This window comes from Equus caballus, chromosome 5 (genome assembly GCF_041296265.1).
Source record: "Equus caballus isolate H_3958 breed thoroughbred chromosome 5, TB-T2T, whole genome shotgun sequence".
NCBI lineage: Eukaryota > Metazoa > Chordata > Mammalia > Perissodactyla > Equidae > Equus > Equus caballus.
In genome coordinates, this window is record NC_091688.1 from 12,629,859 (window position 1) to 12,655,520 (window position 25,662).

A 25,662-nucleotide genomic window follows, 5' to 3' on the forward strand; every position below is an offset into this window, starting at 1 on the left:
AATATTATAAGCTATCAGTTCTTCCCAAATTAATCTTTATATTCAATGTAATTCCAGTAAAATATTGATAAGGCATTTTGAAGTTCATAGAAAGCCTATTCTAAAATCTACATGTAAGAACAAAGATTGAAGAATAGCCAGGACAATCCTATAGAAGAGAAAAATATAAATATCAAGATGTGTTCAAAGCTGTATAATTAAGTCAGTGTGGTATTGGTGTTGAAATTGATAGTTTAAGCAAAGAAACAGAAAATAGAACTCAGAAACAGACGCATGTAAATATGGACGCTTTATGGATGACTTAGGTGTCACTGCAAATCAATGTGGAAAGAATGGACGATTCAGTAAATACAAGTATTTAGGGATATTAGAATACACGCATATTAACCTAGAGAAAACCAAAAGTTGATCCATACCTCATACCACAATAAGGCGAATTACGAAGACTTCACTGTGAAACCAAATATTTAAGCATTTTAGAAAATAAGAGAATATATTTGCAATGAGCTAAAAACAGTTTTCTAAACAAGACACAAAGAGCACTAAGCATATGAAAAATGTATTAATTTGATCACTTTACATTTAAGACCTTCTATTTCAAATAAATCACAGAGTAAGCAAAAAGAAAAAGCCTAGAGTGTGGGGTTATTACAACACATTTAACCGACAAAAGATTAATATGCAGATAAATACAGTACAAAAAAGTCCTATGTATATTTAAAAAATAACCAAATAGGAAAGTGGGCAAATAACATAACCAGTTATTTTACAGTAGAAGAACCTTGAAACGTTTGAAAAACACTCAATGTCATTAGAAATTCTGGAAATGCACAAAAATGCATAACATTTTACCATATCTAGAGTGCAAAAACTACTAAATTTGATAATACCAAGTGATAGCAAGGGTGTGAAACAACAAGACCTCTTATGTTCCAGTAATAGAGGTGTCAATGTGTGCAAACACTTTGGTGTTATTTTCTCAAGCTGAATATGCTCAAAGCCTTTTATATGACAATTCTACTGCTAGTATATTCCCTAGAGAAACTCTCACACAGGTATACGACAACATATGAATAAAAATGTTCAAATTAGTACTATTTGTAACAGTAGAGAGCTGGATATCGTCCAAATGCCAATCAACAAAAGAATGGATTAATAAATTATGATACATGTAAAATATATAGCAGTGAAAATGGATTATCTCCAAATACATCAACAACATAAATGAATATATGTATATTTTCTTTAACAAATATATAAAGTATGATCTATATACCAGGTACTGTTCTAAGTGATTTACAAATATTAACTTATCTAATTCTTATAAAAATACAGTAAGATAGGTACTATTACTATTTTGCAGAGGACAACACTGGGCACAGAGAGAGTACTTAACTACATTTTAAAAAGCAAGTTCAGCAGACTACATACAGTATGAAACTTTATTTCAATAAAACTAAAAACAAAACAATACTCAAGATTATGCTGTTTCAGGATTTATATGTAAGAAAACATTTTTCAAAGAACAGATAAATTACATACCCCAAATTTAGGACAGTAGTTATATCCAGGAGGTTAGCAGGCCTACAGATGGGAGACAGTTTGAAAAGTATTGGTGATGTTCTAGCTTTTATGACAGGTGGTGGACTCCTAGTTGATGATTATATCATTATCCTTCACAACTTATATATGCATTACATATAGTTTTACTTCTATCTAAATTATATTTTAAGAAATTTAGCACCTGCATTTTGTGACATTTAGATTAACTGTTCAGAGGACTATTTTGCTTATTTCTGGTTTTTAGCTGCATTTCAAAGAGATAGGATTGCTAGATAGCTGGCTCCCAGAGGGGCAAAAGCAATATTATAATTTTTTTTCAGTGTGTATACAGTCATTCTGAAGATAAATCAGTGGTTATAGCAGAATAAATGGTTAAAACCTGATCTTTTATTTTTTCACACTAAATGCAAAAACCAATTTGATTATTAAGAAATATAAATTAGCAGCTTCTACCTCATCTGTCTCAAACCAGTGTGCCTACCTTATTCAGAGAGTTGGGATAATAATGGTAACAAAAGCAGTGATGGTTCTTGTTTCAGTTTCAGTTTCAGCTCCAATATGCAAAAAGGTGAGAAGTTGTCACACTTGTTCTTATGACAAGAAAAAGCTGGACAAACCGAAAATCAAAGATTTTTCTTGCAACCATCAGAGAACTGACTTTGTAGGGCTACCTGCCATCCTGCAATCTGGTTAGAGAGGCTCATTCAAAGAGACATATCCAAGGTCTGTTCATCTGGAACAGGAGCGCTGGAGCAACTGATAGGAACACTTAGATGGTAATTTTGATGAAATGTTGATAATTGAGTGTGGACTAACCTGAGAATGAGAAAATCCTGGAGATTACAGTCTAAAGGGTTCACCACATGTTCGTGGGATTTACCTGAAAACATCCAGGCTCTCACAGTGAAGATCCAAGAAAAATTCCCATGTGGCTCTGTCAGGAGTGGGGAAGGGAGAAGAATCACTGGGAAATGTACCCTGAGCATTCTCCATAATGAAGACCTACACCCAGCGCCCCCCCCGGGGAAAAAGTTTTTACCAGAGCCTTATCCCAGCTAGGGAAGAGCATTCTTCCCACTTCAGCGCCAGCTAGCCTTACTGTCTCACTTTAAAAGTGGAAAAAAAAAAAAACTATACCACTGGAAAACACTTGTGAAAGTCACAGTCCAGAGCCACAAGCCTAGTAAAAGACCAAGATTTAATCATAGCATTATAGAATGCTTCCTCTCCCCTAAATCTGACCACCACACCAACAGGGATCCAGAGAACAGTGAATTACAGCTGAAAAAGTTGCAGGATGTAAACTCTCTCCGAAAAGGACTTAGGGCTCCAAATCAGGAGAGACAATAACAAGGGCACTAGAGGAATTTGAAGTCTCCAGGCATCTATAGCTACAGCAAACACTGAATGCAGGCAAACTTACAGCCAGATGAACAAATGCTCACACTACTGGTCCAAATACCTCAGTACTGGTTACTTGATATAACATGTCCCCCTTTCAATAAAAAGTTACAAGGAAAGCAAAGAAAAATAAAAGAAGAAGAAGAAGAAAAGAAATAAAAGAGAAAACTTTGAAGAGACAAAACAACCATCAGACTCAGATGTGACACAGATGTCAGAATTATCACATGGAATTTAAAGTAACTATGATTAATACGTTAAAGGCTCTAATGGAAAAGTAAACAGTATGCAAGAACAGACAGGTAAAGTAAGCAGAGAGATGGAAACACTAAGAAAGAAGCAAAAGGAAATGTGAGAAATAAAAAACACTATAACATAAATGATGAATGCCTTTGATGGGCTTATCAGTAGAGTGTACACAGGCAGAGAAAGAATCAGTGAGATTGATGATAGATCAATAGAAACTTCCCAAACTGAAAAGCAAAGAGGGAGAAAAAAAAACAAGAAGCAAAATCTACAACAAAACATCCAAGAAATGTGGGACAATTTCAAAAGATGGAGCATATGCATAATAAGAAAAGCAGAAGCAGATGAGAGAAGACAGCAGAAGAAACATTTGAAGAAATAATGAACTTTCCAAAGTTACACAAAGACATTAAACCACAGATCCAATAGTCTCAGAAGATACCAAGCAAGATAAATAATAAGAACAAAAACTATACCTAAGTATGTGATATTCAAATTGCTGTAAACCAAAGACAAATGGAAAAATCTTGAAAGAAATCAGAGGAAAAATCACCTTACCTATAGAGGAACCAGGATAAGAATTACTGTGGACTTCTTCTCAGAAACCATGCAAGCAAGGAGAGTGAAGTGAAATATTGAGAGTGTTGAAAGGAAAAAAGACACGAAACCTAAAATTCCATTGCCAGTGAAGTTATACTTCAAAGGGAAGGAGAAACAAAAATTTTCTTACAAAAACTAAAAACTGAGGAAATTCATTCTCAGAACATCTGCCATTCAAGAAATTTTAAAAGTTCTTCAGGAGAAGGTAAATGATATACATCACAAACTCAAAACTACATAAAACAATGAAAAGCATCAGAAAGGCCATAAATGAAAGCACGACAAAGTCTTTTATTTTTTTGTTCTAATTGATCTAAAAGTTAACTGTTCAAAGTAATAATACCAACAATTTATTGGGTGATTATTGCATAAGCTTAAGTGAAACGAATGACAATGTTATGGTGGATGAGAGGGAGGAATCGAAAATACTCTGTCCTAAGGTATCCGTACTACACATAAAATAGCATAGAGTTATTGGAAAGTGAACTTAGATTAGTTAAAAATGTACGTTGTAAAGTCCAGGGCAACCGCTAAATTAAAAAAATATGTATAATTGGTACACCAAGAGGTAAAATGTAATCATCTTAAATGCTCAATTAAAACTGAGAAAGCAGATAAAGAGTATAAAAGAAACAAAGAACAAATGCAACTTATAGGAAATAGTTACAAATATGGTAGATATTAATTCAACTCCGTTAATAATGACTTCAAATGTGAATGGACTAAATATACTAATTAAAGACAGATATTGTCAGAAAGGAAACAAAAATAAGACCCAACTATATGACTATATGCTGCCTACAAGAAACATATTTTAAATATAAATACTCGAATAGATGAAAAGAAATGGGAATATGTATACCATGCTAACACTAATCAAAAAAAAGTTGGAGTAGCTATTTTAATATCAGTCAAACCAGACTTCAGAACAAGGAAGATTATCAGTTATAAAGAAGGGCATCTCATAATGAGAAAAAAAGGTCAATTCTCCAAGAAGACAGAGCAATCTTAAATGTGTATGCACATAACCACAGACTGTCAAAAGCTGATATAACTAAAAGGAGAAGTAGGCAAATATGCTATTATAGTTGGAGACTTTAATACCCCTCTTTCAGCAATTGAAAGATCATGCAAGCAGGTAATAAGGAAAGAGAAAGACCTAAACAACACTATAAATCAACTTGATAATTGGTTTTATAGAATATTCCATCCAACAACAGCAGAATATCCATTCTATGCACACTCATGTGGAACATTACGGCCTAGATAGACAACATTTTGGCCATAAAGCATACCTTAACAAATTTGAAAGAACGGAAATCTTACAAAGTATGTTCTCAGATTATAATAAAATTTAACTAGAAATCCATAACAGAAGGACAGCTGAAAAAGCTCCAAAAATTTCGAAATTTAACACCACACTCCTACATAACACAAGTCAAAGAAGAAATCTCAAGATTAATTAAAAATACTTTTAACTAAGTGAAAATGAAAATACAACTCATCCAAATTTGTGAGATGCAGAGAAAGCAGTGCTGAGAGGGAAATTTGTAGCATTAAGTGTATATATTAGAAAGAAGATCTAAAATCAATTATCTGAGTTTCCACCAGGAAAAGTCTAGGTATAATCCATCTGTATATGAACCTGTGAAACACAAGAAACACGATATATGTTCCCAAAAGACGATGGTAAGAAAGGCATAGGATAACAGTTATAGAAACTTATTCACAAAAAAGGGAGAAAATGAAGGAAAAAAAATTACCATTCCCAAGCAATTTTGAAATCCAGCCAGGAAAACTCCATTTGGTTTCTAGCCTGGAAATAATCTTCTGTGATTCTCAGCTCTGCGCTCTGGGGTTTTAGCTCCTCCCTCTGGGCTCGATGCACCTTCAGAGGCACCAGCAAGATGTTGTCCAGCCACAATCCTTGGCTTTCTCTCCTGAGCACACGTTCCTGACAGTGAATCACCGAATTTTAGTGTCTTTTGCAATCTGGACAGGCTGAGCATTTCCCAAATCCCCAAGTCCTGGCTCCTCCTTCTTTAAGAATTCTTTTCCTCAATGTCTCTCTTTCCCCTCACATTTTGCTATAAGCAGCAAGAAAAGTAGGCCACATCTTCCACACTTTGTTTGGATGTCTCCTTGGTTAAATATCTAAGTTTATTATTTATCAGTTTTGCTGTCCATGTAACTGCAGGACAAGGTCCAGCTAAGCTTTCTGCCCTATATAACAAAAATCCCCTTTCCCTCGGTTTCCAATAGAACATTCCTCCTTTCTATCTGAGCCCTCACTGGCAGTGACTTTAATACCCATATTTCTACCAACAGTCTTTTCAGAATGATTTAGGTATGCTTTAAGACTACATGCATTTTCTACTATGCTTCTCACTTCTTTCTCAGTCCCCACTAGCAGAGTCATTAAGATACACATTTTAATTTACAGTCTGTTTAAGGCAGTGTAACTCTCTTCCATCATCTTCTACATTCTTCCAGGTTTGTCCATTGCCCAATTCAAAAGCCTCCTCTCCATTTCTAGCTATTTGTTAAAGCAGCACATCATTTCCAGATACTAAAATCTGTATTAATTTCCTATTGCTGCAATAACAAATTCCCACAAACCCTGTAGTCTAAAACAATGGAAATTTATTATCTTACAACTCTGGAGGTCAGGAGTTTGAGATGGGTCTCACCGGGTGCAAAATCAAGGTTTTTGGGTCCGAAGGGCTACATCCCTTTCTGAAGACTCTAAAGAGAATGTTATCGTATGTGTGAGGCTGCCCATATCCCTCAGCTCGTGGTTCCCTTCCATCTTCAAAACCATGACTGGTCACTAAAGTCTTTCTCACGTGGCATCACTTAGACGTTGACTCTTCTTCCTCTCTCTTCCACATGTGAGAACCTGTGTGATTACATCAGGCCCACTCAAACAATCCAGGATAACCGCGCTCTGTCTTAAGGTCAGCTAATTAGCAACCTTCATTCCATCTGCTACTTTAGCTCCTCTTTGCCACGTAACGTAACATACTCACAGGTTCCAGGGATTGTGATGTAGCGGTCTTTGAGGGGCCATTATTCTGCCAACTACAATCATCAAAAACAAGGACAGTCTGGGCCAGGCTGGTGGCATAGTGGTTAAAATTGCATGCTCCACTTCTTCGGTGGCCCAGGGTTCATGGGTTTGGATCCCCAGTGTGGACCTACACACTGCTCATCAACCCATGCTGTGGTGGTGTCCCACATACAAAGTGGACAAAGATTGGGACAGATGTTTGCTCAGGAACAATCTTCCGTAAGCAAAAAGAGGAAGATTGGCAGCAGATATTAGCTCAGGGCCAATCTTCCTCACCAAAAAGAAAAACCCACAAAACAAGGACAGTCTGAGAAACTGTCACAGCCCAGAGGAGTCTAAGGAGACATGATGACTAAATGTACTGTGGGATTCTGGAACATGCGAATAATATTAAGTAAAAAGTAAAGAAACCTGAATAAACTATGAACTTTTGTTCGTAATATTTATCAATATTGATTCATCAATTCTATAGGCTATACAGGAATTCTCTGTCTTGACCCATCCTTTTGCCAGGCAACACCAGAGCAAGGGATCCCTCCTCAGTGCTACGAGATACACAAAAACATAGTAAGCTCTTGCTATAAAATGAGAAAACTGGGGAATGTGTTCTTGAATGTGGAAAAACTACCTCTGGGCTTTAACTCAACTATCAGGAAAAAAAAAATGAGACAAATTCCCGTGATGGGTTCTTGGGGTTTCATCAATTGTTTTACTTTATATATAGGACTTTTAAATGTGGAGGAGTCTGCATGTGTGTTCATGAGAGTGTGTAGAGAAACATAGAGAACAGAAAAGCGGCTGAATTCATTTTCATGGGGAGCCAGGGGTGCATGAACCAGATGTGTTTAGAGGTGAAGCCAGTTGTGTGAGAGATGAGTATACAAGTAGAATCTGCACTGATTCAAATAAGAGGAGGCTTGAAGAAAAACATTTAAGAATTTGGGCTGATTAAAATCTTGACCACAAAAGAGGATCAACGCACACTCTTCCATGCCTTCAACCTCGCATCAGCTATTACCCTGCTACATCCTGATCTTAGGAACTTCGACTCATGCCAGAAGATCCCATTCAAATGTCACCTCTGAAAACCAACCCCAAGCAGACTTACCTGCTCTGCCTCTTGACATCTCACAGAGCCTGGGACAGATTTCTATTATGACTCATCACAGTGCATTTTGATTTTTCTCATTTGCCATTATTATAAAGTCCATTTCCCCATCACCACTGTCAGTTCCCACACCCCTCACCACTAAACTTTAGGGCAGAGACTTTGTTTGATTCAAAAACAAAAACTGGCTCCAGCACCTTGCACAGTGCCTAGCAAATGGCAAACAGTGAAAAAAGAGAGAGAGAAAGAGAGAGAGAGAGATCAATCTTGACTAAGAGACTCCCATCAGCTCAAAGGGAAACAAACCTACTAAAGCTCAATAAATTCCATGTTGTGCTTAGTTTTGTTCCAGGATTTGCAAGAGCCCAAGAAATTAGGTTTTTCAGAACATGCTACTCTTGGCTCTGCTCCTGCTAGTCAATCTCTCCACACCCTGCAGGGCCTATTTCCACTGAGACCTTTCTCACATCCTTCTATTTTCCTCCCGTCCCTTATGCATGGCAGCACCCCAATGGCAGACCATTACTTGAGAAGTGCGAGCTCACTGTGATTTATATTCCAGGCGCCTTCTGGAAGGGGCTGTGGTCCAGCTGCACATTTGTATATTCATTGAGCCGTACTCCCTACTCCACAGCCTCCTGACAGCTGCAGATGGCAAAGCCATTTTTCATAAGGTGTGTGAGAAGAGGAGAAGGACAGGCTTAAATATCACCCGGAGGAGACAACAGCTTTGGAACAACCAAGAGAGCCAGGATTGATAGAGAATTGGAAACTGAACGGGGAGTAGACAGTATCTTCTCATTCTATTGACATCCACTGAAAGTTACTGTACGGTTTCATCATTATCAATTACCATTACACACTGTTCAGAATATTCTAAATACCCTGGAACTGTATTTAGGAGCTTACAAGCAAAGGCACTAAACTTTAGCTTTCTCTCTCTCTCTTATTCTTTCTTGCAGTATGATCTTGCTGATCATAAGCCCCAGCGTGAACAGTTCAAAAACAAGTAAGAAGAAGCTGAAATGGCTGAAGATATACAGGAAGCAAGTTAGCAAAGAAGAAAAGGGTCAGAAACCTAGTATTCTTGCCAAGAGTGGAGTTCACAGAGGAGGTATTACCCATGGGTGTTGGCTATCGTTGCTGTAACAGAAGCGGCACTTGACTCATCAAAAAGCAAACTGCTGGCTCACAGGAGAAGGAATCAATGAACCAGAGCTGAACCAAAAGATGTATTTCCACCGATGAATGATCCTGCACCTCCACCTGGGCTACTCTCTCCTGTCATCCCATGGTTTATATTCCACATTTTGCTTCCTGCTGACATACAGCCTAACAAGACCCACTTGAGCTGTTTCCTATATGTTCCCTTCATATATCTTGTTTCCAGAATTACATTCCTTTAGGACCAGAACTGAGTTACCCATTTTATTTTTCAACCCCAATATTATTTAATATGACTACAGGCAGGGACTTAACCCTCCTCAAAAACCTGTCCTTCTCATAAAATGTTCAGGTTGTAATAAGAACACTTTGTTTTCTCTATGATGAGGCATTGCATTTTGAAGTGAATTTTCTTTTGTTTCATTACTTTAAACTGTCTTGGACTTCTTTTAATTTAAACGTAATTCCTATTGACAAATTAGCTCAGATCTTGGGATCTGCAACTTTAATTTTCTTTCCTTTTCCCTCTGTCCTTTCTTTCCTTCTTATCTCTTCCATATATCTGTTAGATTGCTCCAGCAGATTGAAGGAGAGTATTCCAGATACTACTGAAATGGAGCATTTTTACCTTATTTAACTACAAGACAAATAAGACAGAATGTGAGAGAAACTACATTATCTACAGTAATGTTGGAGGATTAGGCCTTCTTCAGGACCTAGCAATGGCTTCATTATGAAGGTTGGTAATGGTGCCACCGAGGCCACTCTATCTTTTGTGCTACAAAGCCACATCGTGGACCCCACAAAGGAAGACTCATCTGTTGGGTACATGTTGAGGTATTTGATGATAATAACATATACACAGGAGCTATACTCCAAAAGAATGAGTGTTACTGTGGCAGAACAAACTTTCTTCTATCAGAGGACAAATTTAGGAATCAAAAAGACTCTGCTTGGGAGGGGCATTTTCATCACATATGACTCGGATGTCATTTTCTGCCAACCTGATGGCTCTTTGTAATAAAAACAGGCTCAAAAATGAGTCAAATGCTCCTTACACAATACTACTAGGGTTTTTACTTCTCAAGATCTAGATTTAGTCATGTCAATAGGAAGAATATGCTTTCCTGTTTCAGGGACTAAACTGATTGTCTTCGCTCGCTGTGCCAAGAAATGTTTGCATTTGAGAAAATTGAGAAGAAATTGATCTTAGTCCCCAGTAGTAGAGAGATGGAACTGGAATCAAAGCATTTTCCTCATCATCACTCTGTTCTAAGAGCCAGCCTGTCCTTATTTGGAGTCAGAAAATCCCCGGACAGAGTAAAGAATCTCCTTTTTGTCCTCCTGACCTATGAAATGCCAATGTTTCCAAAACATAAGCAGACATAGAGGTTCCAGATTCCTTTCTTAAAAGTTTCCTGAAAAGCAGATTGGCAACTCCATATTTGGGGAGAAAATCTTGAAGAGCAACACACAAAGAGGACAAGAGGGGATTGAGGAACTAGAGAAGGGTCAAGAGAGAGGGTGTATTCATGTAGTCTCCCTGCAAGGACTTTGAAAGCTCCTTATCGTACTTCATAGCTCTTCTTCCACATCTGCCTCTTAAATGCTTAATGTTCCCAGAGGATTCTGTTCTCAGGCCTCTTCCCTTTTCATTCTGCACATACACTCTGCATGAGATGATCTGTGTTCACAATTTCACTGACTGTGTCTAAATATATGGCTTCAAAACCTTTACCCCTTACTAGGACTCTCTCCTGATTTGTACCAAAGCTGCTCACCATACCTTTCCATCTAGAATCCTCTACATAAACCTCAAACTGAGCATTCTCCAAACAAATTCATCATCATGAAGCATAAAACCTGGCCTTTTTCTTTTATTTATGAACTCACTGCAAGCAGCCATATTTATTGAGTAGCCCATATCAGAAATCAATTAGTCACCTTCTACTCCTCCCTTATTACTATGTCTTGCCTTTTCTACTTTCTTAATCTGCCTAGTATCTACCACCTTCTTTCCATGTTTGTTATCATGTTTGTTATCAGTTTTTGGGTTCACATTTCTTGCTTAGACAATTGCAGAAGTTTCCTGATTGGTTTCCTGTATCTATCCTTACCCTTGTCCAATCCGCCTTATACGTTGACACCAGGGAGATCTTTCTAATATACACATCTGATCATGTCACTTTCCAGTTCAAGACTGTCCTCTGGCTCCCCCTTGCCCTTAGAAAAAGATCGAAATTCCTTAACACATCCTGGAAGACTTCGTTATTTGGCTGTGGTCAAGCTCCCTAATCACACTCAACACATGTTTGGTCAACTAAATTAAATGACTTAGCCAAGGTCACAGAGCTGGCAAATGGTAGGACAAGGACTGAAATTTAAAGTCCTTGGACTCCATGCCCAGCATTTTCTTCGTTGCTTCATCCCACCCACACCATCTTATTAGAGAAACTGAGAGATGTTGCAGGAATCTAAAAGCTATGAACAGCCCAGTGCTCCTAGTTCCTTCTACGTTCTGGGCTCCACAATTGAATGCTTTTGTGCTCAGCCAACCAGTCACCTTACCAGATGCAAGTTGGTCAGTTTAGGCAAAGGTAGCTTCAGGTTCCCAGTGAGCTCTTAGAGGAAGAGGACAGTTCCGTGGTGATTAAATATTAATTAGAGCTGCTGCCAAGGAGAGAATATGAAGTGGCAACCAATTTCTGTGCAGCCCCAAATTTTGCCTAACTTGGACTCATTTTCAAGTTTTCCATGTCTAGGTAAGACATTTTAAAACCTTGTTTGTTTAAGTGGGTGAGGGTGAGAATAATTTGTTTGAGTTTACCTGGCATTTAGATTATTGAATTACTTCCCTGCTGTAAAGAAATCAGAGTGAAATTTTCAGTCCTTCTGGCCTGTGATCCTATGAAGCAGTGTCATTAAAGCCCCTCTTTTTCATTTACCTTTTAGTGGGTTTCCAAGTCAGAATCCTCTTCTGACCTTTAATCATAAAGAAGAGGGAAAAATCTAAAGGAATCTACAAGACAACCAATACCACCCAACCGTGAAGACAGGGTAGACCTAGAAAGCTCTTCTGAAATTTTTCTAAGTTCCAGTTTATTTCACAGAACTTCTGGACTTACTCCCATGCTGTCCACTGCCAGGGGAAGCTGCTTTCGTGAAAGGAGAAGCAACTGCACACAGCAGACCCAGCAGAGGCTCAGCACCTCATGCCCAGGACTTGCTGGGATCCACTCCTCGGCGATCTGACCTGAGATGGGCAGAGAGGGGTGCCTGCTTGTTCCATGCAGGTGTGATAATGCAGTTAGTAACTCAGCAGGAGTCAGCCCCAGAACCCAGCCATGAAAGTGGGTTTTGTGAACGAGCCTGGAGGCAACTACCTCACCTCACACTAATTTTTTTCTCTCTAAAGAAGTTGGTGTAAAATCATTTAATTACTGAGTGTTAAGTGAACACCTAATTATGTCAAGTTGGTGAAATCTAGGCTCCCAGGAGCTGGTAGAGTTTCTGTTTTTTACCCCTCTTTACAGCATCCACTTTGCCTTTCTCTCCTCATCCTCAACAGTGTGGATCTTTTAGGCTGTCTTTTAAAAAAAGTTATATTGAAGAAAATAGTTATTCAATGCTAACAAAATAATGGCAATATTTTTCAAAGTTTTCACAACCTAATTGTTTAAAAACTGAGAAATGTGGCACAGTGGGAAGAGTGAGAGCTCTGGAATACAAGACCCAGGTTCAAATCCCCCCTTTACCATTTGCTAGCCACTCGTCTTGGGCAAATTATTCAACTCCTCTGAGCCTTAGTTTCTGGAAAATGGATATAAAAAACAACTTTGAAGGTTTATCTTCCTCTATCTGGCCAGTAAATTTGGAATTCCAAAAGACTCATAGCTAAGCCCTCTTGTCTTTTTTATGTTTTTCTCTTCTTCCTTGGTGATCCCAATCACACGTATGTCTCTGACTATCATCTTTGTCCAGGCACCTCATAAACTTCTATCTTTGACACAGATCTCTCCTGTGATTTGTTGATATATGCATCCTACTGCCTTGCTGATAACTCCATTTGGATGTTATAAATGCAACCCATCTCAGCCTCTCCTCTGCCCAAGATGGCATTCTTCTAGCATTCTCAGTCTCAGGGAATGGTTCACCAGATGTGCCGTTCCAGGCCAAAAACTTTGGCATTATCCTTGACTACTTCCTCTCCTCATCTCCCATATTTGATCCATCACCAACTCCTATCAAGTTTACCTCCTAATATTTACTGACTATGTCCCATTTCTCCATCTCCTTGGATGCCACACTATTACAAACTGCCACCATTTCTCACCTTCAACATCCTCCTAACTGCTCTTCCTGTATTCACTATTACCACTTCTCTCCAATCCATTTTCCTCCTAGGCATCCAAGGTGATCTCAGCAAAGAAAAACTTAGTTCTGTTACCGTCATCTACTTAGAACAGTTAAGCGATTCTTCAGTGCTCTCATGATGGAGACCAAAATCCCTTTCAAGGCCCACAAGTTCCAGTCTCTGCTTATTCTCCAGCTTTAAGTCCCATTTTTCTCTCCATTACTCTCCTACCTCTAGTTTCATCGCACATTTTCTGTTTTTCAAGTGGCTCCTGTTTCTTCCTGCTGTAGGGCCTTTGCACACACAATTCTCTTTGTCTGGGGTACTACTCCGACTGTCACCTCTACCAAATACAAACACACATCTTCCCATATTTACAGTTAGTTTCTCTCCCTCTCAGATAACAAGAGTTCCAATACCGTTTTCTTGGGGAAGCCTCCTGACCCAAAGCTGCCATGTACATTTGTGCAGTTGCACCCCACATAAGAGCATCAGGCTAAGGAGCAAGTGAAGGGTGAAATCCAGCCACGCTCTACTCGCCAATCCCTGTATTCTGGCACAGAACTGCATCTCCCAGGACACTTTTATCTAATTCTCTCAAAGGTGTGGTGTGAGCTACTTGGCAGCTCTGCTCTCCTTCCCAAGACTGGGTCAAGATTTGCATTTCTTGCTGCCGTGATATCATATATTCTCATTCATAATACTTCCCCTAATTGCAACTTTACCTTTACTTGTATAAGATTATGTATTTACCATCTAGCTCTCCTTGTAGACTGCAAGCTCCCAGGAACTATATTTGATTGAGTCACCATTTTATCTATTGTCTAACATGATCCTTGGCATCTAGTAGATGCTCAATAAATATTTGTGGGATGAATGAAAAATGATAACAATATTATTATATGGATAAATTTTTGTTTGTGAAAGCAGCATGTCATTTCCTAAAACCTAGCAAACACTCAACACATATTTGTTTGAAGATGAAAATGCGTTATCTGACACTCAAATAGTAAATGACTCAACAAGTGGTCCATGTAAGGAAACACCACTCAGGGTATGGAGAGGCTCGGGGAACAGTTTTCTCTCACTATATAGGGCTTTGGAGACTTAATATGTCCACTTGGGACATGAGGCCCCTGTCATTCTTCTCCAATATCGTATTCAAGGCAGCATACTGGGAAGAGTGGGCTTCAGGGGCTGCCCGCTTGCTCTTTATACCTTTCAACAATGGGAGATAAAGCTGGGTATTCGGTCTGTGCCACTTAGAAAAATGGACCTGAGGGCAGAAGTCCAATTAGACCTCAATCACTGTCTCAGATAAAAATCGTTAGGATTGCCATAGCCAGCATGGATGGAGCACTTTTGTGACAGGCATTATGATAAGTGCTCTACATGCATTATTCATTTCACCTAGGACAATCCTACAATGTATTAAGTTGAGCTCTCTGAAATTGTCAATATTTGATCCTTTTGACCTACTAAAATGGCAATTTTATATGTTTCAACCTAACAGTACCATTACCCCCATTTTAAAGATGAAGAATTGAGGTTCCAAGAGCTAGGATTAGAACGCACGCAGTCTTAGGCCCAGAGGGTGAACAGCCCTGCCTGGTTCCCTGAGGGGGCCAGTCATGGGCAGGAACTTGAAACCAAGAATCATGTCTTTGACAGTTATTACAGATTATCTTAAGCTTTATAACTTCCCTATATTTACTATTTCAGTTTCCCCAACTGTGTCTTAGTGCTGATTCATAGTAAACCTCTACTTGATGACATGGGCTTGTGTGCGTCTCTGCAGGTAGACGACGCCCCACTTCCTATCCAGACCTGGGGAGAGAAGGTGTGGAGTGAGCGGCAGCCACGCTAAGGAAGAAAGGACTGCAGGCTCTTTCCAGGGCCTGCGGGAAGGAAGAAAGGAGAGGACGAGGAGCCCTTGCCAGTACCGGCTTAGCAGCAGAAAGACCTGGGTGGAATTTCTGATAAGAACCGGAATCCACAGCCTCTGCGGTCATGCCCTTCCTACAGAGTCAGCTGCCTGGGGACACGAAGTCCTACTCAGGTCTCTGACTTTTTGCTAGGTCTGCACATTATCCCCAGAAACACAGAACTGGTAGGAACTTCACAGGTCACGTGCTCCAGACATCGCTTTTTAAAGATGAGAAACTAAGAAGGCAAGTGTTCACTGAACACCTACTATGAGCTAGGCCCTGTACGAGTTCTTAGTCCCAAAGGTGTGAACCAGAGAGATACAGCCCCATCTACCCTGACGGGGTTTACAAATTGAGCAGAGAACAGAGTCACACTTCATTATAGAATGATAACAGCCCATCTACCCTGACAGGGTTTACAAATTGAGCAGAGAACAGTCACACTTCATTATAGAATGATAACAGCTAAAATCCCAGGATGCAACTATAACAGTGACGTGGCCACCTATGGAAATTTCCCGAGGAATGACTTAAACTGAGACTTGAAGGATTTGAACAAACTAGGCAAGCAAAGAGCAGCTGGCCACTAGAGCAGTCACGTAACCAGCTCTACACTGCAGGACAACTTACAGGTGTCTCTGTGCCTCTTCAGTAAACAGGGTGATAGTAGTGAACCCATGGAGTTGTGAGTATCACGTGGGCAGGTAGATGTAAAATATTAGCACATAACAGCTGCTCAAGAAGTGTCTGTTCCCTTCCCACATTGGTTCCTGGTCCAGCAGATTTTCTGCTTTGTGCCTTTGCCTTTATTCTTAGGACACCGAGCCCTTCAGGGGCAGTCACTTCAGTCTGTTTCGATATCTGTTTAACCTGTTGTGATGTTGTTCTCAGGGCCCAGGCAGTATGATTTGAAAATATTGGCCTTTCTCATTCCCTGGCCAAGAGCTTTATGTTGCAGCCAGGGGCTGGATATGTTCCATTTTCAGCTCAAACTGTTGTTTGTGTCTTTCCACCATTAACACTATTCACAACTGACTTTAGAAAGTGGAAAAACTCATTATTTCTGGCATGTTCACTTTGCAATATCACTCTTCAAATACCTAGGTACTGTTTACGGGGGTCTTTTTCGTCAATAATGTACTAATTATTATTATTAATAATTTTATAATATAATAATTATAAATAATGTTAGTTATTATATAATTATTACATCATAATAATATTGTTGTTGATATTGTCATCCTTATAGCTATTAATGAATATGTTCTCTGCAACAGTCAGTGTTATCAGTTCATTGCACGGATTACCTTATTTAATCCTCCAAACAATCTTCTGAGATAGTACTATTATTATCCTCATTTTACAGATAAGGAAATGAAGGCTCAGAAAGGGGGCACAGATTCATAAGCATATGATTATGATTGATGATGCTATGATGATGAGGATGGGAAGCTATGAGGGCACCAGGGACACTGAGGAAGGACATCAAGCCTATCCTGGGGATACCAAGCAAGGCCTCCCAGAGGATGTGTATCACTGAGCTGAGTTTTAAAGACTCACTCAGAATTAGCCAGACAGAAAGGAGGAGGAAGGGCTTACCAGGCAGAGGAAGCAGCATGAGCACCAGCCTGAACCCCATGTGACTGGAGAATGAGAGGATATACTGCCGGGACATAATGAGCTGGAGTGTGAAAGATAGTGGAAGATCAGGACAGGTGTGCAGGGCACCACACTGGAGGGGTGGGCAAGGACCAGATGGTGAACTTCCCTGCCTGGTCTCCTGGGGAACCAGATAGCACACAGTATGTGACAGGGACCCTTTGGAGTTTACGGCAAAGGCATGGCATGGTCAGATTGCAGGACAGGTAGGTCCCCAAGGGAAGAAAGGCAATGGGTGAGAGGCATGGAGATGAGACAGGAGTCCAGGAGAGAAACAGAGAGGGCCTCAGCTGGGGCAGTGCCAGCAGGGATGGCGGGGAAGTGAGGAATTAAAGTCTCTTTTGAAGGTAAAATCATCCTGATCGGGTGAAAGACTGATGGGGAAGGGTTTGGGTGGAAAGAAGGAAGAACGCAGGATGGCTTTACACACTGAGAAGCAGAATAAAGAAAGAAAAGCAAACTGAGCCTACAGAAAAGTTGAGACAGCAAATTCAGTTTAGAAACTACTCCGTGTAAGGTCACTGTGGGACAACCAGGAAGCAATGCCCAGCTGGCAGCTGGTATAGCAGACTGAGGCTCACGTCAGAGGTTAGGCTAGGGATAAAGACAGGGGGAGAGGAGGATCTGCATATACACAATAGTTTCAGCCCCAGAACTGGATGAGAGCCCCAGGCACAGCGGAAAGGGTGAGAAAATAAGAGGGCAGAGCAAAAAGTCCTGGGGAACACCAATATTGGAAAAGCCAGCAGAGGAAGAGCTTGCAAAGGAGGGAGGAGGACTGTCAGAAGAGTAGAAAGTAGAAAGGCAGAGTACGATGTTCTGGAAACCAAGAGGTGACATGATGCCCAGTGCTGCCGAGAGTCGAGGAAGGTGATAACTGAAGAGCAGGCACTGAATGCCCACCGAGAGTCACTGACCACCTGGGCAAAGCGGGCTTCTAGTGGTGGGCGTGGAAGCCACCAGGTTGAGAAGGAAATGGGATTAGAGGGCAGGGCATAGCATTCATTTTGGATTGTGTTCTCTGGTGTGACTAGGCTGTTGTCAGGGATCCCTGTGACCCTAGAAAACATATCCCATTACTCTTCCTTCTCCACCTGCTTCTTCTCCTCCAACTTCACCTACTCTGACTTCCTTCGTAGGTTCCAGATTCAGCTCTGATCAGAACCTGAGGCCCTAGAATAACAAGACCACGATTTCAAAAGCAAGATCGGGTGCTCTAATTGTAATATGGTGTTGTAGAATAGGCATGCAGACTTGTCAAATAGAGTATAATCTTTCCATCTGACAGTGATTGGGACAATTTGGTAAGAAGGCCTCCCCCACCACTACCCCCTATTCCAAGCCACCAACATTTCTCTCTGGACCAAAGCAAGAGACTCTTTACACCCTTGCCTCCTTACATCTATATTCCATGCTGCAGCCAGAACAATCTTTTTGGGAAGGAAATCAGACCATGTCTTCCCTTGCTCAAAGCCATTCAATGTCTTCCCCTTTCACCGGTAGTAAACCCTAGTCCCTAACACTACCTAAAAGCACTAAGTATCCTTGCCCCTAGCCCTTTCACCTCATTTCCTATACCTCTCCCCTTTGCTACTACACTTCGGTCACACTGGCCTCTTTGCTGCTCCTCCAACACAGCGAGCAGATACCTGTCTCAGGGACTAGGCAATTATTTTGTCTGGAATGTGCTTCCTCTATAAATATGCATGACTTCCTCCCTTGCTTCATTTAGGACCCTGCTTCAATTTCATATATATCCTATATATATAAACACACACACTTTCTCCTCCCACAAGAATGTAAGCTCTGAGAGGCATGAACTTTGTGTATATCTCTAGCTCGTAGAACAATGTTGGCTATTTAATACACAATTACTGAATGAATAAGGGGATAAACGCCTAAATGCAGCTATGAAAATATGTCCCAGAATCCAAAACCAAGAAGAATGGAACAAACAGAAACCAAGCACAGATGTCAATCCTCTAGCAGGCGTACAGGACAGCAAACACTTCCCCCATGCCTACACTTTAACAGACACGATGTCAACAGAAAATGAGTCTGCTCCTTGCCCATAATGAGCAGGCTCTTATGCTGAGTAGACATATTAAATAACTCAAGAATGAGACAGTTTATAGAAAAATACTGGCAGTCTTTACATTAAAACTCTAATTAGTTAATGAATTTGTATCTCCTTGTCCTGAGCCACTGGGTGTTTCCTGCCCTCATCACTGCTCCTAACCTCTGCCATAAATGTCGCCTTCCTCCACGACTCTCCTTGACAGGACCAATAACTGAAGCCCTGGCTTAACTCCTTGCTCACTTCCTCGCTGAAGGAGCCTTCTCATTTAGCTACTTAGGGTTTTTCCAGTCACTGGCCTTCTCCCTTCCATCCTAACATACGCCCCCTTCAGGATGGAAAGAAAACTCAGGGATCTAAGCAAAAGGCCACATCCGATACATCTGAGTAACTGAAACTAGAGACTTAAGCCATCTGTTTTCTATTGATTCACAAAGATTCTAACACCAATATATTAGGGGAATTTTTGCCTATTATCTCTCCATTAGTCAGAAATTACCTTTATGGTTATTAATATTGCCTCACTGACCCTAATAAGACACCAAAAAGGAAGCAAGATATATATCGACCATTTTCCTGTGGACAGACCGGTGCAGAAAGAAGTGGGTTGCTGGGGATCAAGCTGTTGGAATAAGAGGTCAGGTCTCCCAACATTTGGCCAATCTCCTCTTTATGGTCACTATTGATTGCTGAGTGGGGTCTCAGGGTTCAATGGGGGAGAAAGAAGAGCAGAGTCAATAACTTTGATTTCTTGGCAAGGCCTTTGCCTAAGTAGGCTTTCCTTCAGATGAATCCCTGCAAGCAAAGTCTCATCAGATTACCCCACCACTCTGAAGACCATCATATGTATGAGGAAGTGTTAACTCAAAGACGAAACCAGCAAAAGCTACGATCACACTACAGTAACAGACTGAAGAATCTTTTCTTTTGTTAGACAAAAAGTCAATATATAATGATTGACCTCATTCACAACATTCAGTCAGTCCTATGTGGTTACTCCCAGGATAAGAAAGAAAATAAAGAACTCTAACATAATGTTTTGATATCTTTAGAAACAGGAGGTTTAGGATGCTTTATGTATATCCTTTCCTGAGTTCAGAGGAAAGAATTAGAATCATTTATTCAACTAACATGTATTAAATACAAACAAATAAGCAGCACTCAAGTCAATACAGTGGAAGAGGAGGATATTGGGAACATACCTTTTTCTTCCAACAGCATTTCTGAGAAGCAGACACAGAAGCTGAGAAGGGACATCAAAAGCATCTATGGAAGGAGCAAAATATTATAATGTAAGAAAGGATGAGATGTAAAAAAAGGGCCTGAGTAAATTAAGTCAATTCATTCATTTTATAGTTATTTCCTGAGTACCTACAACATCCCTAATACCTACTGTAAAGCATAAGACAAAGGCACCATCTTGAAAGATCTTAAAATTTACCAGAGAAGATAGAACACACACATTACAGCTAAATAAAAAATGTGCAGTATAAAACACTATGTGTGATTTTCAAGAAAATGGGAAGAAAAAGCCGCTCTGGATTGGTGAAATTGTAGAAAGCTTTAACGAGGAGACAGAAATTGATCGAGGAAACAGATACGTAAAACTTAAACTTATAAAGAGGAAACTTATTATAGGCAACGAGAACAATGCAAATAAGTTCATGTAGATGAGAAAGTATGTGATGTGTATGTTAGTAATCCTTGCTACTATGACAAGAATGCAACAATTTCAGTGACTAAACAAAATTAAAGTTTATATAGAGTCCAATTCAGGTGTTCCCAGTGAGTGAGTGACCTTCTGCCCGGTCATATAAGCACCCAACTCTTTTTGTCTGTGGCTCTGTCCTCCTCTAGGGTCTGTGGAGACCTCTCCCTTTAACTGATGGGTGGGAAAAAGAAAGAGTAAGGAGAACTGATTGCATGTGGAAAATGTTCACAGGTCAAGTAGAGAAGTGATATACCTTACTTTTGCCCACATTCCTTCGGCTAGAACTCAGTCCGAAAACCCACCTAACTGCAAGGGAGGCCTCATTGTGTGTCCCGGAGGACAAGGAAGTGCGCTGTGGTGAACACATAGCATGTTTGGGAGAAAGAAAGTAAACCTATTTGGTCGGATCAGAGGGCTAAAGAAATAGATTAAATCAAAGATGGAACATGTAAGGCACAAGACTGCTCTCTAGGAGCTTAGAGAGGAAGGATAGGCACACACAAAAGGTTTAAAAACAAAAGAATGCACTTGATTCTCCTGAGAGTGATGCATAAAGTAGATGGGAAGGGGTCTTATGGCATTGAGAGGTTGCTCAGAGTCACACGATTGGGAAAGGTGTCAAGGAAGATGTGGAAATAATGCTGAGCCTTTAAGGATGAATTCAGACAGGTAGACAGTACATGAGTGGATATATCTCAGGTGGGATAGGTATAGATGTGAAAAGAAAAGAGGGTAAACACTTATACAAATGAGGACTGAGGACAAAGAATATGAGCAAGGGCAGAGAAGTAATTAGAAAGCTGTCTGGGGCCGGCCCCGTGGCTGAGTGGTTAAGTTCGTGTGCTCCGCTGCAGCAGCCCAGGGTTCGGATCCTGGACGCAGACATGGCACCGCTCATCAGGCCACGTTGAGGCTGCATCCCATATGCCACACCTAGAAGGACCTGCAACTAAGATATACAACTATGTACCAGGGGGGATTTGGGGAGATAAAGCAGAAAAAAAAGAAACAAGAAAAAAGAAAGCTGCCAGAGGGAGATAGTAATCACACAAATGGTATTTATCAATGGGTGCCCTTTTTGCATTGGGAACAGGGGAATAATTCTCCATTTATAGGACTGCCACACATCACAGGACTTTTAACATCCCTAAACCCCACCCATCAAATGCTGGTACTGCCCCCAAGCAATAGTGACTATTAAAATCCCCCCATACTTGCAAATCTCCCTCCAGGAGGTAGGAATGGAGCGGTAACGCTTCTATTGAGGGCATTGGCCAGAGACTAAAGAGAGATGAGGTCAGAAAAGTGGTGAGGAAAACTTTCATCTAGGTCCTGATGTTAGAATAAGGAGGTTAAGGCAGACAAAACAGGAAAGTGGAAGCTACTACAGGTCTTAAATGGGGATTGTGCTGAAAATATTGTTCAAATCTGTTACCTCTAGGATTGATGTCCAAGATGGCAGCACCAGTAATCAGAAACTGTGTTTCAAACTCAACTTGAGGTATAACTCACAAAAGACTTATACCAAATCAAGTCGATTAATCCAAGTGTCACATGTGGGCATTCAAATATTAAACAATAAATTCCTGAAAATTCAAGATGCTCCTAAATTAAGACTACTAAATCAGTCTCTTACCTCCTGAGGCTAGAATGGTATGTAGATGGAAGTAACTTCCCCTAATGAAAGAAATCAATCTGGCAAGAAACCAAAGAAGTTAAAGTAATCTGAAAGTGTCTACATTTCCTGTCCACCAGGCCTTATTTTGTGAATGTTTCCACTATTTAGAGAGCCACTGCGGTTACTTCAGAAATGTCAGGCCCTTCAGGATAGATATATCTTGCCCTGATTCCAAAACCATTGGAAAATATTCTGTATCAAATAATAGGATTTCTGATTTGCCAAGCTACACTTTTGTACCCATATCCTTTGCCCCTTGAGTGGCTCTTAAAATAAGAGTTTTTAGTTGAAGAGCAAGCTGAGTGAAATAGTGCGAACTCATTGGCCAGGATTGCCTGCTACCCCACAATCACAGAGCCTGGCCTGGCCCTCATAGCACTGATGTGGGACAATCAGGGAGGTCGGTCAGATGCACCTGCAGACCTGATGGGAAATGCCACTCAGAAACGCCTCAGCTGCAAGAGAAGACATCTCAAAATGGATGTTTGAAAATAACCACGATGAGACCCAAAGACAGCACACTTACAAGGTTTTAAAAGGATAAAACATAGGTTCACAAAAAAACAATTCTAAGGGAATAGCTCTCATAAAGGGAAGGAGGCAATAATTTTCCCAAACTACCTGACTTCTTTTAAAATTCAGTAGAAGTTTTTCATGATATTCCCAAGATCAAAATACCACATTGATGAACAAGCCTCCTCTTTTAAAAATTCAGACACCCCTATGAGGGCTCTGATGTAATTATTGGGACATCAAAGTAAATTACTTCAATAGATTATTTTCCTCCTTTCTCAGGGAAATGCGCTCCATTGAGGGAATGGGGGCTTTGATTGAGGAAGAGAAGGAATGAGTAACTTTGACACATGTGCAGCTTTGAGGTTTGGGGACTTAGGAAAGTTTGCTCTTTAGGAAAAGTGGAAAGTGGGAGTTTGGAGAGAGGTGGTGGAGAATGGAAGGGGAGCTCCTCATGCACATCGCCACATATGTCTCTCTCTATATCTGGAAGCAGATTAAAGGGAATTATTTCTGCTTTAAGACCAGAGAGAACCACCATTCTTTCCACTCACAAATCTTTATGGAATGCTTACTCGGCACCAGGAAATTCCAGGTTCTGAGTATCCATATGTGACATCCGACAGTGGGTAACACAAACGAACAAATGAAAACTCCTGCTATCATCTGAAGGCAGAAGAAGGGATTTCATCAAATGGAAAATTTGCAGCTTCCCTGGAGAGTAGAAGTTTGGGAGCAACACAGAAAAGGCTGGTAGGGGGCAGGCAGAGAGTGTGGGCTTGTGAGAAGGAAGAAACACCTGTGGGACTATGTATAGGTGGAGGCAAAGGTGATGAAGCTAAGGTCAGAGGGCCATGACCTTCTCAATGAGGTTGGAGGTATTTCCAAAAGTAAAGTTTGAAAAGGAAGAGAACAAAGAAGGTATAAAGTATAGAAAATGTGTTCCTGACCTTGATAAGTCTAGCGGTTGGCCTGCCTTTCACCCACTGGAGGTATGAGGTATTGCACGCAGCCTGGTTTCAAAGAATTGACATGCAAACATCTGATAAAATGCTGGTGATCAGTCTGATGTTTTCACCTGCATAAACCTTCTATGATTCCACAACAACCTGCTAAGTGCTCCTTTTGGTTCTAGCAGCCTGTGTAGTTTCTGGTCTCATAAGAGCTCATCTAGGAATCTCTTTGGAATCAATCAATCAGTCTTTAGTATCAACAAATGATAACTGAACACCTGAGAAACAACACATAAACGTTCAATAGCAACTTCACTGGGAAATTCAGACCTGCTCACTCCATTCCAACTTTATGGACCCCTTTGCTTTTCTTCAAATACTTTCAGAGTACTCCCATTTCAGGGAGTTTTCACTTGACGTTTCCTCCAAAAATCTTCCCAGAGAGAAACAAACTTGCTCCTTCACCTCCTCTTCCATCAAGTTTTGCTCAAATGTTACCATCTCAGCAAGGCCAACCCTGAAACTCCCTTTTAAAATTGCAACCTTACAGCACTCCCATCCTCCTCGCCCTCCTGTGTTTTTCCACCGTACTACCACTTTCAACATACTGTATAATTTACTTTTCAAATTATATAGGTCTCTCCATCCCCTGCCAAGAATGGAAGCTCTGTGAGTGTGTATATGGTTTTTCTTTCCCTTTATTTTCACTGCCTTATTCCAGAACCTAGAAGAATACCTCATATGAAATAAATTATTTGTTGAATGAATATAGTTATGGCTCATTCTATCTCTGAAAAAGAGAGTCTAATAAAGCCACTTCCTGTAGAATTTCCAGTCTCAGAGATCTTTGGCAACTGGTTCTAGAGTAAGATTATAATCAGCATAGTCAAGAAATACTGGAAGTCATTAACTGAGAACGCTACATCAAAATGACTAAAGGCAGCCTAGAAAAAAAAGGAGAGGGAGGTGAGGATGGAGGGAAGGCGAGGGAGAAATGGAGAGACAAAACCACTGAGGAGTCTGTGCAATGAGAAAGACAGCATGCGATTAAAAACAAGAGAAGACCAGCATGTGAGGAAGTGGCAAATGGGCTGCCCTCTGCCACTTTCCTGCCCTTCGTGCCACTGGAGAAATTGGGACAAGAGGGCATGCCACAGCTGGGCTGGGAGCTTCCACTTGCCAGCCCCCTTGCCACCTCCACGGTGGGAGGCAGTGTCCTTTTTGTTGCTATGCTTTAATTGAACTGGGCAAGATCAGGGCATTGATTACCCATTTAGCCAGTTTCCTCAGAGAATTAAATGCACTCTAAACTGCAGATCGACAGAGACAAACTGCTGCTTTGAAGTGAATGTTAGGATGCTTAAGAGTTGTTTTTATTAGGTCTTGTATTCAAGACCTTGAATTTCAGTGTGTATATTTTCCAAATAGGAGCAAAGTTTCAAAATTATGTCAAAAGAGGTTTTACATACAAATATTAGCTTTAAATTCAATTTAATGCATCTAGTGTATAAAGCAAGGTCAACTTTTACTTTCCTGGGGACTTTTAAAACTCCCTCAGCCCTCATTACCTTCCAACAAAACAGAAATTGGAAAGTGTACAGTTGTTTTACTGTATACACTCCTTCTGCATCCCCTCC

General features: G+C 40.4%; 1 long non-coding RNA gene across 2 annotated transcripts in view; it reads right to left on the bottom strand.

Annotated features, from left to right (window-relative positions):
* Positions 1 to 4,081: 4,081 nt before the first annotated feature.
* LOC138924013 (uncharacterized) overlaps positions 4,082 to 25,662 on the bottom strand; it is a 134,857-nt gene continuing 113,276 nt past the window's right edge. Inside the window, exons 2-3 of one of the 2 annotated variants that reach the window (XR_011438469.1) lie at positions 20,373 to 20,436; positions 4,082 to 5,764 (exon numbers count right to left, since the gene is read on the bottom strand). This is a non-coding gene — a long non-coding RNA (uncharacterized lncRNA). The remainder of the gene's footprint in view (positions 5,765 to 20,372; positions 20,437 to 25,662) is intronic. The other variant, XR_011438468.1, reaches the window with a different exon arrangement.